A 15,000-nucleotide genomic window follows, 5' to 3' on the forward strand; every position below is an offset into this window, starting at 1 on the left:
CTGTAAGAGAAAGAAACAGAACAGGAGTTAAGAGTAAAATAGGGAGGGAGAAGAGGGGAAGAAAGAGCAATTCTTTAATATGAAATTGAAAATATGCATTCTGTTAATATCGTATTTCTTAACCATAATGGGTTTTTATAAATATATTAATATGTAAATAACCTCTTTAGTTACGATCTCTTTTTTTTCTTCTCTAATGCCTAATATAAATAATACTTTGTCGCTTTGGCTGGAGGGAGAGGTGTGGAGAGAAATAATAATCGATTTCATCGACCCCCAATACTCACGACATTATTTTATTGACCCTGGAAATTATGAAAAGCAAAGGGTGCCCCAGTGAGATTTGAACTTAGAACGTCGTCGGACAAATACTGCAAAGTATTTTCCCGCGTTTTTAACAATTCTAGCCAGCTTAGATTCATACGACATATGTTGCGTAAAAGCGTTTCAAAAATGTCTTCTTGAAATACGTATAGGCAAAACGGATTGCGCGGTAATACGGGTTCACAAATTTCCTAATTTCCTGCCCTACCTCTTTTACAAACTGTGGCTCCCATTACCTAGCATTAAACTCACCCGTGCGAATTCAGCCACCACCGTATTCCGTTTGGGTCGAAACCGAAGTCGCATTCATCCTCTCATTTTTAGCTAATGATTTACACCACACACACGCACGCACGCACGCACGCACACACACACACATACACACACGTGTATATTCATATGTGTGTATATGGGATATGCGGTGGTATATAGGAGGGGGTGCTGAAAGTTCCTGGCTTTGGGTAAAGAGAAAATACAGGAGGATCAGTTAATTACGGTTTTGTTGAACATATTCCCCTCTCAAATTCACACACTTACAGTGGTCCTCCAGTAAACCTTGAATCGGAACAAATAATAATCCGAGGAGATATTTTCTCTAATCCTGACGTACATAAGCAATGGTTAAGCAGGGACCAACTTCCAGAACTTATCGCTAAACATGAGCGTTTCGAACACAAGATGATTCCCTGCGTCAGGTGGAATTTTGAAGGAATAAGTCACTACAACTTCATTCCGGACAGTTGAATCACCGATCACCACCTGTACTCTGAACAGCTGGAGTGGGTGGATGTCATTGTGCAGCAAAAGTACCCCGCATTGGTTAACAGGAAAGCGAGCTCTTCTGCAGCAAGACAACGCAAAACTTCATACTGGAACCGACGTTATCAACTACCCTCTCCCACAAAACTTCAGACCTTGTGCCATTGGTAAAAAGGACTCTCGTTAAGGGGACGAACTGGCAGAATTGTTAGTGCGTTAAGGAAATATTTAACGGCATTTTGTCCGTCTTTACGCTATGAGTTCAAATTCCACCGAGGTCGACATTTCCTTTCATCCTTTCGGGGTTGACAAGAGAAGTACCAGTCGAGTGTTGGGGTAGATGTAACAAAGTAGCATCTTCCTCAAAATATTTCAGGCATTCTGCCTTATAGTAAAAAGAATTCATAAGACATTAGCAAATAATATCCTTCTTTTAGCAGGAGTTATTTACCAATTCCTGAGTATTTTCTACTTATATCAAAAGATTTTAAAAGCTAGTCTAGATTGTAAAAGAAAAACACAACCCAAAAGCAATCAGATTGTTTATATTTAGGCATAAAGTAGGTAACTAAATATATATATTATACAATCCTGCTTATTTCTAATGTACTATAAATTTCATATGTATTATGTGAAAAATGATAAGTAATTTTTCAGACATACTAGCTAAACGATGAAATCTATATGTTCATAATACAAATACACGTATACATTCACACGTACACACACACACACACACACACACACACACGTACACACACACACACACACACACACACACACACACACACGTGAGTGACAGAGAGAAAGGGGAGACAAGCACATTCATACTCATTCATGTTTGAAGATTGATGAAACAATATATGTGTGCCCGAGTGTAAGCGTGCTCGTGTATGTGTGTATCTACGATAAATGTGCGTGTGTGTAAAGCACTACTCTTAGATTTCGTAAAATATGGCACATCGAATCTTTCCTTCAGTGTTTTCCCCTAACAGAGGCTTATATCGCCTTTCGCCAATTTTTATTTGTTTGTAAATTTTCGTCCAGTCTCTTTGGTGAATTTATTCCGAGCTAAGTTCAAATGTGCCTAAGTAGGAGCAAAGCTGTGTGGGTGCATGCATGTATACGTGTATATATATATATATATATATATATGGTGTGTGTGGTGTGTGTGTGTGTGTTGTGTGTGCGCGCCGTGGGTGTGGGTGTGTGGGTGTTGTGTGTGGTGGTGTGTGTGTGTGTGTGTGCGTGCGTGCGTGCGTGCATACACATGGACACACACACACACAGAGCATATGTGGATTCGTGTTTCGGGACATAACTTTCGACATAACTTCTTGCACGGGTTTTTAAACCCAGATATATGGAATGACACAATTATGGTAAAATTTCATTAAAACTTAGCACTGAAATCGGTGAAACTGGATCCAGGTCAGTTAAATATAACTCTTTTTCCTATATTGCAAAGAACAAAAATATTTTAGCCGCAAATCTCAAAAAAGAAATACCAAAACCTTTCTCTACAAAAAAACTCGAAAGCAGCATGTGACTCCTTATTTTCCTTATATAATATAATAATATATTATATATAGATATATATATATATATATATATATATATATATATATATATATATATATATGATATATATATATTATATATGTATGTATGTATGTATGTTATATGTAGCATGTATGCATATATGTATATATGTATATATATATATATATATATATTATATATATATTATATATATATATATATATATATATATAGTAGGTCTCGGGTTTGATTCGGGGTTAATCCCCAGTAAATAAGCGTACTCAATACATAGCAGAGTAAAATAATTTATTATATAGAAGGAGTTCTACAGCGACTAGAACTGTTTCATTCAAGAGAAATCTTCAGGAAGCTCCTGAAGATTTCATGGAATCTTAAGAATGATCCTGAAGATTCTCTCTTGAATGAAACAGTTATAGTCCTGTATAGCTCCTTTATATATAAGAAATCTATATATATATAGATATATTATATATATATATATACCATATATATATACATAATATATATAATGTATATATATATATATATAATATATATATATATAATATTATATATATATATCTATGTATAACACATATACATATATCTAGTATATCTATATATACCATCTAGTATATACATATATATATATATATATATATAGATATATATATATATATAGAGAGGGAGAGAGAAGAGAGAGAGGAGAGAGAGAGAGAAATGAGACAGACAGACAAACAGACAGTCAGACAGAGACTGATAGAGAGATACAAATTTGAAATAATTTAAATTATGAATTTGGGCCATACAAATGGGGGTGAACGATATAGAACAGTAGCAACACTGAGCATGTTTCATACTTATTATACCTTTTTTGCCTAATTCCATCTTTAGCAGAATACTCAGACAGAGATGACATCATATTCTTTTTGACTAAGCTACTTTTCGTTGCTTAGACCAAAATCAACCCTGATCTAATTATGAAAGGCACTCTGCCCATTAATTCCCCTTTCCATACATTTGGCACTGCATTTTTAAATGTATATTTCTTTATACAAGACAATAAATAAGATTTCCCTTTCAGTTAGTTTCGGTAGCTATTTCTAGCATGAAGGTAGCTATTTCTAGAATGAAGGCAGTCACATTGAGAGAATGCTGTCAATGTTATTGTTGCTATTATCGTCATATTTTACTGTCAAACTCATCAACATTATTACTTGCAGCATTGTAATTATCAGTATAATCACAATTTTCGCCTCTATCGTCATCGCAATTTACGTCGTCATCCTCACCATCCTTCCCATCATCATCATAATCATCATTATCATCTTCAGCGACATTATTACCATCGTTATTCACCCACATCGTCATCATCATCATCATCGTTGTCATCGTCGTCATCATTAGCTTTGCCAAGACCACCATCGGGTTTATTAATTCATACGTATCGCAACTGCAACCACCGACAGCTGAGATTATGCTCCCCTTTCCCCCCTTCCCTCCTCCCTTTCTCTCTCTCTCTCTCTCTCTCTTTCTCCTTCTCTCTCTCTCTCTCTCTCTCTCTCTCTCTCTCTCGTTCCTCCATAATTACCCAAGTTTTCGGCATCTCATCTGAAATATTCCATAAATAAAATATTGAATAACCTACAAGTATGATCGATGTCCAGCCGATCTCTGGCTACAAATGAGTTGGAATACGTGTTACTATGCGCATGTTTGCTTGCGTAAATGCGTACGCGTTATGTATGTATGTATGCCTGCACGCATGCATGTACGTTCGTATGAACATGAATATGAGCGTATGTAAATATGTACGTATACGTATATACATATGAACTTGTATATGAACATGTGTATATATGTATGTGTTTGTGTTTGTGTGGATTTGTGGATTTGTGTGTGTATGTGTGTGTGTGCGTGTGTGTGCGTGTACCCTTGCGTATGCATGTACATATTGATGTTATATATCAATGCATGTATGTGCTGCGTGTGCCTGTCTATGGTGGGTTTTGCAATTGTACATATTAATTGCTTTACTGTGGTCAAATTGACCAACATGCAATCACAATAATCACGCTATTTTATAGCTCAGCCAGTAGGAAGGAATTGTGCACGTGACCTTTCTTTGCCCTCTGAGACTGGTGAGATCAACGCAGTTTATGTTTAGCTTCGAACATCTGTAAGTCGATTCCTGCATGGAATATTTTGGTGGGATTGAAGAGCTACGAAGGGCGATCGATGAGCTACAAATAATTACCAAATGTCTTTCAAATCATGAGCTACCGTATAAAAAAAAGTAGGGAAAATGACATCATAATATAATTGTATATTACCTAAAAGTAACATGCCCTGAGTATGACTTTAAACTACATCCGTTAGTGGGGCCCTATTATTAGAGTAACAGGGTTTTTGAGGTGTGTGAGACCACTTCTTAACCAATATTGCTCCTGGCACTACTCTGACAAACAGTAGAATCACCTGTTAGGGCTCCAACTGTGTGTCAACTAGCATGAGAACAACTGGGAGTGAAGAACCCCTAATTCTTGTTAGATCTTCCTTCTAGAATTAGGTAAGCTTGCATATAAACCCCTTGGTTTCTAATCGTCTCAACCTCTTTTCTACACCATGCCCAAGGCCCGAAATTTTGGGGGAGGGTCCAGTCAATTAGATCGACTCCAGTACGCAACTGGTGCTTAATTTATTGACCCCGAAAAGATTAAAGGCGAAGTCGATCTCGGCGGAATTTGAACTCTGAACGTAGCGGCAGACGAAATACCGCTAAGCATTTTCCCCCGGCGCGCTGACGTTTCTTGTTTCTTATTTCTTTACTGCCCATTAGTGGCTACACACAGAGGGGACAAACAAGGACAGACAAACGGATTAAGTCGATTATATCGACCCCAGTGCGTAACTGGTACTTATTTAATCGACCCCGAAAGGATGAAAGGCAAAGTCGACCTCGGCGGAATTTGAACTCAGAACGTAGCGGCAGACGAAATACCGCTAAGCATTTCGCCCGGCATGCTAACGTTTCTGCCAGCTCGCCACCTTAAGTCGTCTCAGCCTCTGTTGTATTACTGGTGTTACGACTGATTGTGCTGAAAAGTAGGTTCAGTGCTGTGCAACACTTTATCCACTCAAAACAAATTCACGCACAGGAACTTCCTGGAATAATTGCATGAATTTACTGAGTTTTGGAAGTGGTCTTACTCGGTCACAAATCGGATTCCATCACCTAAAAGAACAATCAGAATCATCTCGGCTGGAATGCTTTTTATCGTAGGTCATCTTAGATCTGGTTTGCTTCGTGCATGGGTAACTGTACATCTTCTGTAAAAACATTAGCTAGCTTTGTATCATAGAAAGGAATTTGACAGGGTTTCGATCCACGGTTACGTTAAATATCATGGACGTAGACATCGGGCGAAGATAGGTGAAGCAAACATATTGAGCCCTGACACAATTACAATATGACGTCACTTATGACAGCCTATAACTGTGTTCTGACTTTGTTGTTGCTTTTTGGGTATCTTACCGTGTGCTGTGTAGTTGTTGCTATTGTTGTTAGTGTCCTTGCTGTTGTTCACATTGATGTAGTTATTTAGCTCCAGGCCAACCATGTTTGGGTAGACCTCGATAAAATTAAATCATTGGGGAAATAAGAAGTTTATCCATTTATCATACAAAATCTAGCTAATTCTTCAATGTCGGCTTCCCTTTCTGAAAGGATTGTGCATCATTTTAGGATTATTTTTCGACTATTTCTAACAGAACAGGCAACCACGTAGATATCGCTTGTGCCAGCATGGTTTAAGTTAGCCATAGGCAAACTACGGTTCGTAAGGCTTTCTCAATAGCACACCAACGAAAAATTGAAGGTCATTAGTATTGCGGCCCGCCTGATTCAGATCCATGTCTCTTGCCACCCACTTCTTGAACAAGGTTAACCATGAATGTTCAAGGGTATGCTTCAGATGTATAAACTGCTTTACGACAACTTCCTACTTCACAGAGTCGAACTCACTGAGACTGTTGTCTGAAGCATTCAACCATACTGTATTGGTGAACTTGGTAATGATTCACACTTGCTCTTCGTAGACGGTAGCTTTACAGCTTCCAGCGCGTTTGTGATTTTGTATAACTCTCCAAATCTCTGAGACGCTGTTACATACAGTGGAAATACGATGTGCTCGCACAAGCTTGCTGTCTACGATTACAAACAGCATTTTAAACTGTTTTTCATAAGAAATTTTAAATTCCCAGTGTGCATTTGAAAGTTTGATGAATGACTATTCTTTGACAAGAAAACCATTGCTTTGCCCTTTCGTGGCTCAAATGTAAGCATTCAAACATATATAGGTTCAATGATACCATATATCACATATGCATACGCACTCATGATTGTGTGTATGTCAACGTATGTGCATAAATGTGTGCATATATACACATACATATATTTATATATATATATTTATAGGCGACGAGCTGGCAGAATCGTTAGCACGCCGGGCAAAATGCATAGCCGTATTTCGTCTGTTTTGACGTTCTGAGTTCAAAATCCGCCGAGGTCGACTTTGCCTTTCATCCTTTCGGGGTCGATAAATTAAGTACCAGTTACGCACTGGGGTCGATGTAATCGACCCAATCCGTTTGTCTGTCCTTGTTTGCCCCCTCTATGTTTAGCCCCTTGTGGGTAATAAAGAAACATATATTTATATATATGTATATACATATATGCATATATATGTGTGTATATACACACACACATACGTGTGTGTGTGTGTGGATGCATTTGTGTGGATGCATTTGTGTGTGCGCGTGTGTGCGTGTATCTAAATGTTTGTACATACATATAGGCATAAACGGGGCCTGTGGTAAGAGGCTTGTTTCCCAACCACATGATTCTGGGTTCATTCTCATTGCATGTCTTCTACTGTAGCCTCGGGCCGACCAAAGCCTTATGAGTGGATTTGGTAGACGTATGTTTGTGTTTATGTGTGTGTGTGTGCGTGCGCGCGCGTGTGTGTGTCTTTGTATCTGTATTCGTCCCCCACCACAAACCGGACAACTGGTGTTGGTTTGTTCAAGTACCTGCAACTTAGCGCTTCGCTAGAAGGGGACTGATGGAATTAGAACCAAGCTTTAAAAAAAAAAAGTAACTGTAAAAGTTCTTGAAAGAGGTGCCCTAGCATGGCCGCAGTCTAATGACTGAAACAGATAAAATATTATTATAATGACACATAACTACAGACAGACAGACATACACATATATATATATATATATAATATATATAAATATATAATATATATATATATAATATATATATATAATACTAGCAGTATCGCCCGGCGTTGCTCGGGTTTGTAATGGAATAACTATAAAGCATTTTTAGAGAGTTATAGCCAAAAAATAGCAAAAAAATGGAAAAAATTATGGTAAATTTTCTTTTGAGAGTTAAAAAGGTCGAGTTGCGTCCCCTAGACAGTCTGTGGTTTGTGTTTCTGATTCTCGACCCCATGTCAAATTTATCGATTGTTTTCAGAACTGGGGGGACTTTTCAAAATTTTCGCTGCGTTAGTTTTGAATTATGACATTGGGCTATGTTGTGTCAAGTTTCATCAGAATCGGTTGAAAGCCGTGGTCAGGGTGAGGGTACAACCTGACAGACACACAGACACACACAGAGACAAACTGCCGTTTATATATATATATATATATATATATATATATATATATATAGAATATATATATATACGTATACATATATCAAATTAATCAGCTGCCGCCTTCTCTGCCTTGGGCATTTGTTGAGTGGAAGAGGTGCAGCCAAATGAAGTCACTGTCCTCAGATATGCACTGGTAGCTTCATCCGGGTACTTACAAAGTTGTGGTTTATTACCTTAACGTCTTTCATCCAACAGATATATATGCTCCAAGGTATTCGACCCGTGGCTAACCTGCTTTACTCAGGACCTCATTTGAACCGCATTCTTTAAAAATTCATTACATGCAATTTGACCGATTTTTAGCAGGTCAACTGACAACGTTGAACGTCCATTGTTCTTGTAAGAGTAGTAGTTGTAGTAGGAGCAGTAATGGTGGTGACGTATTGTATATTTTAGCGCGTTTTTACGTTAGTGTATATACTTATGTATATAATTTCCCAACTCTGCTAAAGTTATTACATAACATTACACCAACATTACATTCTCGCTCTAACTATGAAATATCTATTTTCATCATACATGCGTGAGTATATGTGTATACATACAGATATATATATATGTGTGTGTGTTTGTATGTATGTGTGCGTGTATACATATATATGTGTGTATACTTATATATATATATATGTGTGTGTGTGTGTGTGTGTGTGTGTATACATATCTGTGTGTGTGTGTGTAGTGTGTGTGTGTGTGTGTGTGTGTGTGTGTGTTCATGTGTGGGGTTTAGACAGAAAAAAAGGAACTATGCATGAATCATCAGCAAGCTCTGCGTGATCAGTGAGATCGATAGGGTTGTTGTCTAAATTTGAAGACCTACATCACGTAGTCTTCAGGAATTCTTCGCAACAGGCTGAAGATAAGTTACATATAAATACACTACAAGGTTCAATGCCCGTCAACAGACATTGCGTGTATGTGTGTGTGTGTGTGTGTGTGTGTGTGTGTGTGTGTGGTGTTGTATTTTGTTTTGGCATTCCGAAATTGGTGTTTACAAAATGTAAAAATGTTTAATACTGTTATACATGAAATCTTAGCCGTTGATATGTCATAGATGTGTGTGTGTGTCCGTGTATGTATGAATAGCTATGTTAAAGGAGTGAAAGTAATGTAAGATGGTAGTCTGTCTTGCCATATTCGACATTTCCAACTGCTCTAAGTCACACTTAGTTGAATTCCGAGCAAATTACTTTGAAAACTGCATTTTTTATTTCCTTTTCCATGTGCTTATTTATATATCCATAAATATAAATGCACATACCCACGCATGTAAAGCGTAAGTGTATGCATATCTAATATCCCATACACACACACACACACACACATACACACACACGTATTTATGTATGTATGTATGTAATAGGGCATTATGGAAAAGTATGGAGAAAGGAAAAATGAGAATGCGGAATGTGCTAGGTAGGCATGTAAGTACATATGCAGAAGTGTGCTATTATTTGTAAACATGTGCTGTGTGTATGTATGTGCGTGCGTAATGAATGAGGGAGTGAGCGTGTACTTAGATGCCTATACATATATGCACAGATTGAAACGCACGTACACACCGCACACACACAAACACACACACACATATATATATATATATTATATATATATATATTATATATATTATATATATATAATATATATACACATACATACTTACAGAAATGGTTCCGAGCACAATGTCGCGACATATTCTGTTCTGGTGTTCTGGATATCGGTTGCTCATTTGACATGAATAAGTTAAGAATTAAAATGGAGGACGAAGTCATCTATCTTGAATTAGTAGCGGTAAAATCCAATTTCCAAAATACGCTTTCAGCTTTATACCTGTTGCTTCATTATTATTGGAGCGACAGAATATGTGTCACTCGACCTAGATCAAAGTATAGCTGATCTTGGACTCTTAAAGAAAGAGCTTATTTCCATAATTCATGCGATACAGATAATCATCATAAGTGGTACAATAAAAACCTGACAAAAAAAACTCTCTTAGTGTTTAAAAGGTAAAAGTGAAGTTATTTTCTCGAGTCATGGCGACTCATCAGGGCGAGTTTCCTGGTTTCCATGGCGTATATCTATCCCTCACCTGAACGAGACGCCAGTCCGGCGCAGGTTTACTCAGTTTTGCCAGCTGAGTGGACTGGAGCAACGTGAATCGATGTGTTTTACTCAAGCACACAACGCATTGCTTGGTTCAGGAATCAAAACTAAATTCTTACGATCATGGGTCCAACATCCTAACCTCTAAGCTATATGCCTCACCAAATGATGTTTAACTCTCAAATCATGATGAGAAGGGAGAATATATATTTTATAGCATTTTTTTCTTACAACCTTCCTATTGACCAAGTGTACAGCTATAATAAACTTTGAAACTCCATTTAGAAAATAAAACTACATACATACATTGAAATTCCAATAAAGGAGCCTTGGATCTTGGTTAAAAACCAGCTCTTTCTCTATTGCCAAGAAATCTTGAAATAAAACTGAATGATGATATACATACAAACTAACACACAAGCAAAAGAAAAAGAGGCCATCGATGGATCATTCAAAATCCTGTACCCAAGACACACTTTCAGCACTTGTGTTATTATTGGAGCAACAGGATACATACCAACCCGTCTGGAATAAAATATGTCTGAACTTGGGATCTTGGAGAGAGAAGGCAAGTCCTTAATTCATATGCTACAAATGATCACGATATCTGGGATTATAAAAATCTGGTTCTATATTTAAGAGATAAATTATGTACATTATTTACATTATTTACAATTGGCGATATTTGTCCTCATCTTGTTTGTTGTTAACACTACGTTTCGGCTGATATACCCTCCAGCCTTCATCAGGTGTCTTGGGGAAATTTCGAACCTGGGTTCTCAATCCTAACGTAGTTTTTGTTATTCCTAAGGTATTTGTTGTTATTGCTATTATTATTATTATTATTATTATTATTATTATTATTATCCAGGCAGTGACCTGAATAATAATAATAATAACAATAACAACATCGAAAAATACCTTAGGAACGAGAACCCAAGTTCGAAATTTCCCCAAGACACCTGATGAAGGCTGAAGGGTATATCAGCCTAAACGATGAGTTGACAAGATGAGGACAAATATCCGTCAATTGTAAATAATGTAAATAATGTTATAAAAATTTGCAAGACATAAAATGAATGGCAAAGTCGACCTCGACAGAATTTGAACACAGAACGTAAGGGCGGACGAAATGCCGCTAAACATTTTGCCCGGCGTGCTAACGGTTCTGCCAGCTCGCCGCCTTAGTAACCCTATCAATATTTCCCCTACTGTTCAGGCAACAAACTGGCTGAATCGTTAGCACGCCGGGCAAGATGCTTAGCGGCATTTCGTTCGTAGTAACGCTCTGAGTTCAAATTCCGTCGAGGCCGATTTTGCCTTTCATCCTTTCAGGGCTGATAGAACAAGTACCCGTTGAGTACTGGGGTTGATTTAATTGGCTTACCTCCTCCCCCGATATGACTGACCTTGTGCCAAAATTCGAAATCAAAATCATTGCTACTGTTACTGCTGCTGTTGCTACTGCTGCTGCTGCTACTGCTGCTGCTACTGCTGCTGCAGCCGCTGTTTACTTTCATATTTTGAGTTTTTTTTTAATTTAGATTTGTTCTGTTGTTTTTGTTTTGTTTTGTTTTGTTTTTTTTTTTACTTTCTATTCTTTCATAGTTGTGCTGGCACAGTAATGGTAGTGTTACTGGTTGCTGTGGACATCATCGTTGTTGTTGATGATATACTGTTGCTGATGGTGGCGGCGGCGGTTGTGGTGTTGTTGCTGGTGGTGGTGGTGGTGGCGGTGGTGGTGGTCTTTGTTATTGCTATCCTTTGCAATTTATCTATCGATTCCTATTTTATTTAATTATAGATATTTTTGTTATGCCATATATTTGCTTTGCAGTTCTGCTTCGTTTTGTTGTTGGATAACGTAGGTGGCTATTTTTATTGTTTTGTTGGTTTGTTTGTTTTGGGGGAGGGTCTTTTTGTGTTTTTATATAATTCCTGTTGTCGGGGCTTTCTTTGTGGTTGTTTTTTGTAGGACTTTGAGGTTATTTATTTTTCTTTTTTAGAGAGAAAATAAATGGTTTGTTACTTTTAATTATATAAGTGTCTGCGTGCATGTGTATATGTGTGTACATTTAATACACCGTTATGTGTGTGTGTAACGCATGTGCGTGTGTATATATCTGTTTGTATGTGTGTATATATCTGTTTGTATGTGTGTAGACGTATGCACAACATTCGTGCTTATGTTTTGTGTGTACACATGTAACATATATGTATACACACACATAGAGAAACTCACACACACACATGCACACACGCACACATGAATGTGTGTCCTAGAGTGACCATGTAAATATATATGTATATTTATGTATATATGATTGATTATGCGTGTGTATGTGCGTGTGTGTGCTTGTGTGTCATATGTATGTGTATTCTGTAAAAGTATATATATATATACATATAACATTGCTTACATGTGTGTGCGTGTGTGTGTGTGTGTGTGTGTGTGTGTGTGGTGTGTGTGTGTGTGTGTACAGTTATGTACATACAGCTCAGATATTGTTAGTTTTACGATTTTCAACAAACGAATACCCACAGGCAAACAGCAACAAACGTTTAACACACTTATACACTCGTGCACAAGCAAGTATATACACATACATAAAAAACACACAGGCACGTTCTCACAAACACATGCATACACACACAGACACACACACACACAAACTTTAAACAACAATAATAAAAAATGTTTCAAACGATTTCCTAAAAACATTGATATTTATTAGACGTTTAATTATTTTTTTTAAAAATGCTCTATAAATTTTCCTGAATTACTACAGGTCAATTATAAAAATAATTGAAAATTAGATTAATTTCTTAATTAATTTATAATATTTGAATAATTGATATCCTTTAACTAGACCACCCTACCCCCACACACTACAAACTCTATCCCCGCCCTATCTTTGTGGTGTCAAAGGAAAGAGAAGATATGGTCCATGAATGGGATTTCGCTAAATTTGCTTAATGGCTTATCCCGAAATTTATTGGGTTATTGGAAAAAAATGTTGTTACTACATGTTTTATGCACTATCTATACTAAGGTTTAAAATATCACAACACCCATTAAGTAACCTATTGGGGAATAATAGTCTACTGAGAAATAACAGTCAAGTTTCTTTATCAAAACTCGCTCGGTTATCGTAGAACACATTAGATAATGAAAGTATAGATGCATTATGGTCATGATTTCGTTACCTGTGATCATACGTCAGCTCGATTATGGCAGACAGCTTGCCAACAATATATGTGCAAACATCATGTTCACGCGTATATATGTGTGTGTGTGTGTGTGTGTGTGTTGTGTGTGTGTGTGTGTGTGTGTGGTGTGTGTGTGTCGGAGCTAGGGTGGCAGGAGTTTTCTCCCGCTTGCAATGAATATTGAGTGTAAGAGCACATGAGATGTCTTCCTGGGGTTAAAATAGCAGTACCTTCGGTTTTAAGAGAGCAACCACGTTAAAGTGGCGATAAATGCTACGTTTTGGTTCGTATACTGTTTTATATCATGAACAGTGATTGCATGACACTGTATTTTTTATATATTGCCAGCGACGTCAAACTAATGCAATGCCTGGAGGACGAGTGCCTACCACTGAAGTGATCCAGTAAGATCGAAATCATGTGATCTAGTGATCTATGAGCTAGGGTGGCACGAGTTTTCTCACACATGCTAGGAATATCGAGTACAAGAGCGCACAGAATAAACCAGCTGAAGACGTATTCATGGGATTAAAATAACAGTATTGTCGTCTCTTAGAGTATACCCACGTTAAAGTGGAAATAAACACTATATGTATGTGTGGGGTATGTGTGTGTGCGTGTGTGTATTGGATCATCCCATACGTTATACCTATTTTTCATTTGCATGTACTAAAAGTTGGAGGGGGCGGGATAAACTACCTGCATCACTTGCTATAAAGGCAAGCAGTAATTTTACGTTGTACTTATTCTTAGAGCAAATTTTGAAGAGTGCAGTTTTATTTTAACAGTTATATTTTCAAAGCTATAATCGAAGTGACAAAGGAGCATATTCGGCATATTTTACTTTATGAGTTCAATAAAGGCAACAACGCAACGGAAAGTGCGAGAATATTAATGCAATATATGGGGATCGGACAATAAGCGTAAGCCAATATCAACGGTGGTTCCAGAAATCCCGAGTTGGAAACTACAGCCTAGAAGACGAGCTTCGCCCTAGAAGATATGTAGAGCTAGACGAGGACGTCCTGCGAACCGTGAAGAAACAAAATCCCAGCGTAACTATTCAGGAACTAGCAGAGAAGCTTCGATATGGTCATTCAACCATTCATCGACTTCTGCGTGTCATCGGAAAAGTCAGCAAATTGGGTCAATAGGTTCCTCACAAACTTTTCGAGTCTAATCACGCGCAAAGAGTGAATGTGTGCTCTTTGCTGTCATGTCTCACGAATGAGGCTTTTTTGGACCGAATAGTGACCGGTAACGAGAAATGGGTTCTCTATAAAAAATGTGAAGCGCCGAAGACAGTGAGTAGGGAAAGGAGGAACAGCGGCACCCTAG

The sequence above is a fragment of the Octopus sinensis genome, linkage group LG2 (assembly GCF_006345805.1).
Source record: "Octopus sinensis linkage group LG2, ASM634580v1, whole genome shotgun sequence".
NCBI classification, from domain to species: domain Eukaryota; kingdom Metazoa; phylum Mollusca; class Cephalopoda; order Octopoda; family Octopodidae; genus Octopus; species Octopus sinensis.